The sequence below is a fragment of the Mobula hypostoma genome, chromosome 10, assembly GCF_963921235.1.
Source record: "Mobula hypostoma chromosome 10, sMobHyp1.1, whole genome shotgun sequence".
In the NCBI taxonomy this organism is placed as follows: Eukaryota; Metazoa; Chordata; class Chondrichthyes; order Myliobatiformes; family Myliobatidae; genus Mobula; species Mobula hypostoma.
The window spans coordinates 85,220,560-85,230,941 of NC_086106.1; positions in this window are offsets into that span (position 1 = coordinate 85,220,560).

Genomic DNA, 10,382 nt, shown 5'->3' on the forward strand with positions numbered 1-10,382 from the left:
TTTAACTTTAGGTTTCAAAGCGCATGCCTAGCAACAACCAATCAGCACGAGGATCACCGCCCATTGACTCACTCTGTGTGCGCATGCGCAAAAAGACCGGTGCCCGGTGTCGCGATCAGTGTGCGCCGATGTGGGTGTGAAGCAGACAAGGAATATCTATACCGTGTCCTTACGTCATCTGGCGTTTTGCAACTCAATTGTTTCTAGTGTAGGGGAGACTCACATAGAAGAACATGAACTTTAGTGATGTTGATTGAAGTATAATCACTGTGCTGGCTCGTACTAAAGAGAACGACTCAGCAAGGAAGTTGTAAGAGAGAATTGTAATTGGAATGATGGAAAGGGAGGTTAATGTGGTCCTGGAAATTGTTGAAGGAGGTGGATGATCGTGTTGATGTTTCACACAGAAAACTGAACTCCTCTTTGGCGTGACGAGGCAGTTCTAATGTAAATCTTCCTCAATTTGCACCTCCTGCCACAGCCCAACTATAGTTATCTTCACAAACACGAGGGAATCTGCAGATGCTGGAATTTCAAGCAACACACATAAAAGTTCCTGCTGGCATTCACCAGCAACTTTTATGTTTGTTGCTTATAGTTATCTTCACCAGCCTGTTGGTTGGCAGCGGCAACATTTGTGTCATCCACATTGCTCCTTTCACTTATCCTCAGGGTATTTCTCTGAAACTGGGGCTTTTTGCCCACCATCCAAGGAACCAAACTGGTCTAGGATGCAACGATTCACTTGCACTTCCAACTTAATCTACAAGTGTTTGCTGTTCGTAAAGGATCCTTATGGATGACACAAATGTTGATTGTGTGACTGCGTTGCACCCTACAAGGCTGACCAGGGGCTCTCAGTTTAGAGCTCTATCCCAATCTTCCTGGCCTTCTGCAATCTTTTAATACTCAGTCAGCTTTATCTTGAGGTATAACACTTAATCTTCTGTCTAACAATGTAGTGGTTTTCCCAAACTTAATGAAATCAACAATTTATGGAAACTTTATTTCAGAACTGGTAATTTCTGTACAGTCAGGTTATTGACCTGTAGATAGGATCCATTTCCCCCACCCCCTATTACCTTAAACTGACCTGCTAAGCATACTCTACAGTATTCTCCAACTGCCCTTGTGTCACTGCTCCTAATTTTATTCTATTTTCTCCTTTCTTTTTCTGATTGTCCTCATTAATCTATCAAGCATCTTATCACCATATTAACACTGGCATCAGGTGATTAGAGATAGTCAGCTGTTATATCCATCCCTTCTCCATCTCACTGCAACTTAAAACTGTTTTGTGTCTTCCCCAGTAAAAAAAATGAAGAATGAAAGTAGCAAAATGAAATAAGTCCACATGCAAGTTTCCCCTTGTTTTTAAACAATACAATTAGATGAGGACATAATCATCCACCTCACTAGAGTAAGAGTTTGTAAGTTTATCCTATTCCTGAAGTTAAAACAACCATACTTGTGCAGCATACACATAGTAGTCCCAGAACCACCTTAACTTATACAAATAGAAACATAGAAACATAGAAACATAGAAAATAGGTGCAGGAGTAGGCCATTCGGCCCTTCGAGCCTGCACTGCCATTTATTATGATCATGGCTGATCATCCAACTCAGAACCCAGCCTTCCCTCCATACCCCCTGACCCCTGTAGCCACAAGGGCCATATCTAACTTCCTTTTAAACATAGCTAATGAACTGGCCTCAACAGTTTGCTGTGGCAGAGAATTCCACAGATTCACCACTCTCTGTGTGAAGAAGTTTTTCCTAACCTCGGTCCTAAAAGGCTTCCCCTCTATCCTCAAACTGTGACCCCTCGTTCTAGACCTCCCCAACATCGGGAACAATCTTCCCGCATCTAGCCTGTCCAATCCCTTTAGGATCTTATACGTTTCAATCAGATCCCCCCTCAATCTTCTAAATTCCAACGAGTACAAGCCCAGTTCATCCAGTCTTTCTTCATATGAAAGACCTGCCATCCCAGGAATCAAAACCACATTACCATCACACAAAAATTTACTAGTCCCAGTGGCAAAAGCTAGTCAGTTAATATCTTGGGGGAATTCAATGATCAAAATAAAATCAGACAAGGAAATTAAAACTGCTCAGTCCTGAAGAAGGGTCCTGTCGAATAACATCGACTGTTTACTTAGTTCCATAGATGCTGCCTGACCTGCTGAGTTCCTCAGTTTTGTATGCATGGCTTTTGATTTCCAGCATCCACAGACTTTCTCCTATTTAAAACTGCTTCTCCACTTTGACAGTTTTAAATTAAAAATGTATTATCTTAAATTTTCCAGCCAGTCATAGAACAGAATTGGTTTATATTCCCTCAAAATTCCTAATGCACATAAATATCCCAAAACATCAGGTATCAATTGATTTTTCATTCAAAATATCAACATTCAGCCCAGGAAGAGATAAGCTACTGGCAAGCAATAAAATAAACTTAGAGCACTGACACAAGAAAAGGCATCTCTTGCTATTCTGATTAACTTTTCTTCACTAAGTAAGTTGATACTTTCAGTACCTGACAAGAGTTTTGTCCAACGGCAACACAAAATTCCTGTATTAAGTCTATAAGATATAGGAGCAGAATTAGGCCATTTGGCCCATACGGTGGCTCTGCCATTCAATCCTAGCTGATCCTTTCTTCCTTCCTCAGCCCCACGCCACGTAACCTTTAATGCTGTAGCCAATCAAGAGCTTATCAATCCCTGCCTTAAATACACCAAACGGCCTGGCCTCCACAGTTGCCTGTGGTAATAAATTCCACAATTTCACCACCCTTTGGCTGAAGAAATTTCTCTGCATCTCTGTTTTAAATGGACACCCCTCTGTCCTGAGGCTGCGCCCTCTGGTCTTAGACACCCCCATCATGGGAAACCTCCTTTCCACATCGACTCTGTCCAGGCCTTTCAACATTCAACAGGTTTCACTGAGATTCCCCCCTCATTCTTCTAAATTCCAGCGGGTACAGCAGACATCCCACCTCTCCCGGAAGTTCCGGGAGTCTCCCGCATTTAATAGTGGCTCCCTGATGCCCGCAAATTATATACAATATCACGGAAATCAATTTTTTGAGAGCGAGTGAGAGAGAGAGAAAGCGAGAGGGAGCGAGCGAGAGAGAGAATGCGAGCGAGAGCGAATGCAAGCGAGAGAGCGCGAGCGATCACGAGAGAGAGAGAGCGAGCTCGCCATGGCGGTGTTCCAAAAAAAAACGTATGTCACCCCAGACTACACTAAAGTTACCCCAGCCTAATAGGGGTCAAAATAATGACAGTGTTCTCGCTGCACTGTTTGCGACAGTGACTTTTCTATTGCCCATGGTGGGTTAAGACTGTAAAAGACGTGTTGAGGTGAGTTTAACAGGTGTCATTCGTTCATTAGCGTAGCTAACGTTATTTAAACTAGCTGGCTAGCTACTAAGGAGCTACTCTATTGCAGACATCCCACCTCTCCCGGAAGTCTCCCGCAAACTGATGGTGCAACCTCCCTGAAACGAGTTTTTGCAGGGTGGGATGTCTGGTACAGGCCCAGAGCCATCAAACATTCCTCATATGATAACCCTTTCATTCCCGGAATCATCCTTGTGAACCCCCTCTGAACCCTCTCCAATGCCAGCACATCTTTTCTTAAATGAGGAGCCCAAAACTGCTCACAATACTCAAGATGAGGCCGCACCAGTGCCTTTAAAGCCTCAGCATCACGTTTTCTCCCCTTTAGAAAATAGTCTGTACATTTATCTCTTCTACCAAAGAACATGACCATGCATTTTCCAACATTGTATTTCATTTGCTACTTCCTTGCCCATCCTCCTAATCTGTCTACATCCATCTGCAGCCTTCCTGTTTCCACAACACTACACGCCCTTCCACCAGTCTTTGTATCCACTGCAAATTTGGCAACAAAGCCATCTATTCCATCATCTAAGTCGTTGAAATGCAGCATAAAAAGAAACGGTCCCAACACCAACCCCTGTAGAACACGACTAGTCACTGGCAGCCAACCAGAAAAGGATTCTTTTATTCCCACTCACTGCCTCCTACCAATCAGCTAATGCTCTAACCATGCTAGTACCTTTCCTGTAATACTATGGGCTCTTAATTGGTAAGCAGCCTCATGCGTAGCATCTTGTCAAAGGCCTTCTGAAAGTCCAAGTATACAACATCCACTGCATCCCTTTTATCTATCCTACTTGTAATCTCCTCAAAGAATTCCAACAAGATGGTCAGGCAAGATTTTCCCCAAAGGAAACCATGCTGACTTTGTCCTATCTTGACCTATGTCACCAAGTACTCCATAACCTCATCCTTAACAATTGACTTCAACGTATTCTCAACCACTGAGGTCAGGCTAACTGGTCTATAATTTACTTTCTGCCACCTCCCACCCTTCTTAGAGAGTGGAGTGACATATGCAATTTTCCACTCCTCGAGAATCATGCCAGAGTCCAATGATTTTTGAAAGATCATTACTATTGCCTCCACTATCTCTACCGCTACTTCTTACAGAACCCCATGGTTCAGTTCACCTGGTCCGGGTGACTTATGTACCTTTAGATCTTTCAGCTTTTTGAGCACCTTCTCCCTTGTAATAGAAATTCACTCAATCCTCTTCCCTCACACCCTTCAACACCTGGCACACTGCTAATGTTTTCCACAGTGAAGACTGATGCAAAATACTCATTTAGTTCATCTGCCATCTCCTTGTCCCCCATTATTTCTCCGGCCTCATTTTCTAGTGGTCCAATATCCACTCTCATCTCTTTAACATTTTAAATGCTTTTTCTATTTACCTTGATATTGTTTGCTAGCTCGCTTTCATATTTCATCTTTTCACTCCTCATGATTCTTTTAGTTGCTTTCTGGAGGTTTTTAAAAGTTTCTCAATCCTCTATCTTCCTGCTAATTTTTGCTTTGTTGTATGCCCTCTCTTTTGGTTTTAAACATAGAACATAGAATAGTACAGCACAGTACAGGCCTTTCGTCCCACATTGTTGTGCCGACCCTCAAACCCTGCCTCCCACATAACCCCCCCACCTTAAATTCCTCCATATACCTGTCTAGTAGTCTCTTAAATCTCACTAGTGTATCTGCCTCCACCACTGACTCAGGCAGTGCATTCCACGCACCAACCACTCTCCGAGTAAAAAACCTTCCTCTAATATCCCCCTTGAACTTCCCACCCCTTACCTTAAAGCCATGTCCTCTTGTATTGAGCAGTGGTGCCCTGGGGAAGAGGCACTGGCTATCCGCTACATTGGCTTTGAGTTCCCTTGTTGGCCACAGTTGTACTATTTTGCCATTTGAGTATTTTGTTGTTTTTGGAATACATCTCTCTTTACTTTCCTAATTTTTCCAGGAAACTCAAGCCACCCCTGCTCTGCTGTCATCCCTGCCAGCATTTCCTTCCAATTTACTTTGGCCAGCTCCTCTGTCATACCACTGTAATTGCCTTTATTCCACCGAAACACTGTTATGTCAGCCTTTCTCCCTATGAAATTTTATGTTGAACTCAATCATGTTGTGATCACTGCCTTCTAAGGTTTCCTAACTCAACCAACTAGGATTCAATATCTTCCAGTCCTATATCACATCTACTAATGATTTGATGCCATTGTTTATCAGCAGAGCCACACCACACCCTGCCCCCCACCTACCTTCCTATCCCTCCAATACTATATGTAACCTTGGACATTCACCTGGTGGAAGAAGCTGTCCCAGAACTTGTTGGTCCTGGCTTTCATGCTGCGGCACCGTTTCCCAGTGAGCAGCAGTTGGAACAGTTTGTGGTTGGGGTGACTCAGGTCCCCAGTGATCCTTCGGACCCTTTTTACACACCTGTCTCTGTAAATGTCTGAAATGTGGCAAATGTTCAGGGGACATTTGCATGGCATTTCGCATAGGTACGTTCCATTGAGGCAGGAAAAGGATGGTAGTGTAAAAGAACCATGGTGTACAAAGGATGTAGAAAATCCAATTAAGAAGAAAAGCTTACCAAAGGTTCTGGAAACTAGGTATTATTAGAGCTCTATAATGACATTAGGAGAGCTAGGAGCCATGAGAAGGCCTTAGCGAGCAGGATTAAGGAAACTCCCAAGGCATTCTACAAGTATGTGAAGAACATGAGGATGAGCCATGTGAGAATAGGACCAATCAGGTCCGGTAGCGGAAACATGTGCGTGCAGTCAGAGGAGGTAGCAGTATGATTTTTATAAATGACCTGGATGAGGAAGTAGAAGGGTGGGTTAGTAAATTTGCTGATGACACAAAAGTTGGGGGTGTTGTGAATAGTCTGAAGGGTTGTCAGAGGTCATAGCAGAACACTGATAGAATGCAGAACTCAGCTGAGAAATGGCAGATGGAGTGTGAAGTGGTTCATTTTGGTAGGTCAAATTTGAAGACAGAATATAATATTAAATGGCAAGACTTTTGGCAGTATAGAGGATCAGAGAGATCTTGGGGTCCATGTCCACAGGACACTCAAACCTGCTGTGCAGGTTGACAGTGTTGTTAACAAGGTATGGTGTGTTGGTGGGAGTTGTGTACAGGCCACCTAACAGTAGTAGTGAGGTCGGAGATGGTATTAAACAGGAAATTAGAAATGTGTGCAATAAAGGAACAGCAGTTATAATGGGTGACTTCAATCTACATGTAGACTGGGTGAACCAAATTGGTAAAGGTGCTGAGGAAGAGGATTTCTTGGAATGTATGCGAGATGGTTTTTTGAACCAACATGTCGAGGAACCGACTAGAGAGCAGGCTATTCTGGACTGGGTTTTGAGCAATGAGGAAGGGTTAATTAGCGATCTTGTCGTGAGAGGCCCCTTGGGTAAGAGTGACCATAATATGGTGGAATTCTTCATTAACATGGAGAGTGACGTAGTTAATTCAGAAACAAAGGTTCTGAACTTAAAGAGGGGTAACTTTGAAGGTATGAGACATGAATTAGCTAAGATAGACTGGCAAATGACACTTCAAGGATTGACGGTGGATATGCAATGGCAGGCATTTAAAGGTTGCATGGATGAACTACAACAATTGTTCATCCCAGTTTGGCAAAAGAATAAATCAAGGAAGGTAGTGCACCCGTGGCTGACAAGAGAAATTAGGGATAGTATCAATTCCAAAGAAGTAGCATACAAATTAGCCAGAGAAAGTGGCTCACCTGAGGACTGGGAGAAATTCAGAGTTCAGCAGAGGAGGACAAAGGGCTTAATTAGGAAGGGGAAAAAAGATTATGAGAGAAAACTGGCAGAGAACATAAAAACGGACTGTAAAAGCTTTTAGAGATATGTAAAAAGGAAAAGACTGATAAAGACAAATGTAGGTCCCCTGCAAACAGAAACAGGTGAATTGATTATGGGGAGCAAGGACATGGCAGACCAATTGAATAATTACTTTGGTTCTGTCTTCACTAAGGAGGACATAAATAATCTTCCAGAAATAGTAAGGGACAGAGGGTCCAGTGAGATGGAGGAACTGAGCGAAATACATGTTAGTAGGGAAGTGGTGTTAGGTAAATTGAAGGGATTGAAGGCAGATAAATCCCCAGGGCCAGATGGTCTGCATCCCAGAGTGCTTAAGGAAGTGGCCCAAGAAATAGTGGATGCATTAGTGATAATTTTTCAAAACTCGTTAGATTCTGGACTAGTTCCTGAGGATTGGAGGGTGGCTAATGTAACCCCACTTTTTAAAAAAGGAGGGAGAGAGAAACCGGGGAATTATAGGCCGGTTAGCCTAACGTCGGTGGTGGGGAAACTGCTGGAGTCAGTTATCAAGGATGTGATAACAGCACATTTGGAAAGCGGTGAAATGATCGGACAAAGTCAGCATGGATTTGTGAAAGGAAAATCATGTCTGACGAATCTCATAGAATTTTTTGAGGATGTAACTAGTAGAGTGGATAGGGGAGAACCAGTGGATGTGGTATATTTGGATTTTCAAAAGGCTTTTGACAAGGTCCCACATAGGAGATTAGTGTGCAAACTTAAAGCACACGGTATTGGGGGTAAGGTATTGGTATGGGTGGAGAATTGGTTAGCAGACAGGAAGCAAAGAGTGGGAATAAACGGGACCTTTTCAGAATGGCAGGCGGTGACTAGTGGGGTACCGCAAGGCTCAGTGCTGGGACCCCAGTTGTTTACAATATATATTAATGACTTGGATGAGGGAATTAAATGCAGCATCTCCAAGTTTGCGGATGACACGAAGCTGGGTGGCAGTGTTAGCAGTGAGGAGGATGCTAAGAGGATGCAGGGTGACTTGGATAGGTTGGGTGAGTGGGCAAACTCATGGCAGATGCAATTTAATGTGGATAAATGTGAAGTTATCCACTTTGGTGGCAAAAATAGGAAAACAGATTATTATCTGAATGGTGGCCGATTAGGAAAAGGGGAGGTGCAACGAGACCTGGGTGTCATTATACACCAGTCATTGAAAGTGGGCATGCAGGTACAGCAGGCGGTGAAAAAGGCGAACGGTATGCTGGCATTTATAGCGAGAGGATTCGAGTACAGGAGCAGGGACGTACTACTGCAGTTGTACAAGGCCTTGGTGAGACCACACCTGGAGTATTGTGTGCAGTTTTGGTCCCCTAATCTGAGGAAAGACATCTTTGCCATAGAGGGAGTACAAAGAAGGTTCACCAGATTGATTCCTGGGATGGCAGGTCTTTCATATGAAGAAAGACTGGATGAACTGGGCTTGTACTCGTTGGAATTTAGAAGATTGAGGGGGGATCTGATTGAAACGTATAAGATCCTAAAGGGATTGGACAGGCTAGATGCAGGAAGATTGTTCCCGATGTTGGGGAGGTCTAGAACGAGGGGTCACAGTTTGAGGATAGAGGGGAAGCCTTTTAGGACCGAGGTTAGGAAAAACTTCTTCACACAGAGAGTGGTGAATCTGTGGAATTCTCTGCCACAGCAAACTGTTGAGGCCAGTTCATTAGCTATGTTTAAAAGGAAGTTAGATATGGCCCTTGTGGCTACAGGGGTCAGGGGGTATGGAGGGAAGGCTGGGTTCTGAGTTGGATGATCAGCCATGATCATAATAAATGGCGGTGCAGGCTCGAAGGGCCGAATGGCCTACTCCTGCACCTATTTTCTATGTTTCTATGTTTCTAAATGTGGGATTGAATTCCAGAGCAGTGAGATAATGTTACAGGAATACAAGACCTTAGTTAGACCCCACTTGGAGTACTGTGTTCAGTTCAGGAAGGATGTGGATACTACAAAAGAAGATTTACAAGGATGTTGCCTGGATTAGAGAGCATGCCTTATGAGTACAAGTTGAGTCAACTTGTAGCCTTTTCTCCTTGGAATGACGGAGGATGAGAGGTGAGGTGATAGAGGTGTAAAAGATGATGAGAGGTATTGATTGTCTGGATAGCCAGAGGCTTTTTCTCAGGGCTGAAATGGCTAACAGGAGGGGGCATGGTTTTAAGGTGCTTGGAAGTAGGTACAAGGGGGATGTCAGGGATAAGTCTTTCACAGAGTGATGAGTGTGTGGAATGCACTGCTGACAATGGTGGCATGGACGGATACAACAGGGTCTTTTAAAAGATTAGATTTTTGGGCACAAGAAATCCAGAGATATGGAGCAACAAACAATCTACTGGAGGAACTCCATGGGCGCAGCAGCATCTGTGACACAGTCATATTGTAGTACAGAAACTGGCCATTCAGCCCACGTCAGCCTGAAATTCTGCCTAGTCTCATCTAACTGCACCTGGACCATAACCCTCCAAACTCCTCTTCAATGTTACAAATGAACCTGCATTTACCACTTCCACCGGCAATTCATTCCATATTCGTACCACCCTCTGAGTGAAGTTTCCCCTCAGACTTCACCTTTCAATCTAAACCTACGACTTCTAGTTCTAGTGTCACCCAACATGAGAGGGAGAAGCCTACATGCATTTACCCTATCTATCCCCCTCATAATGTTGTATACCTCGATAAATCTCCTCTCATTCTCCTGCACTTCACGTCCAAACCTATTTCAACCTTTCCCTATAATTCAGGTCCTCTAGTCCCAGCAATATCCTTGTAAATTTTCTCTATACTTTAAGCTTAGTGATATTTTCTTGAAGGTAGGTGACCAATACTGTACACAATATTCTAAATTTGGCCTCACCAATGTGTTATACAACTCCAACATAATATACCAACTCTTGTATTTAATGACTTTATTTATGAAGGCCAATGTGCTAAAAGCTCTCTTTACAACCCTATCTACCTGTGATGTTACTTTCAAGGAATTAGGAGTCTGTTTTCCCCAAGTCCCTTTGTTCTACTGCACATCTCAGAGCCCTGTCATTCACTGTGTAAGTCTTAGCCTGACTCGTCCTCACATTTGTGTGCATTA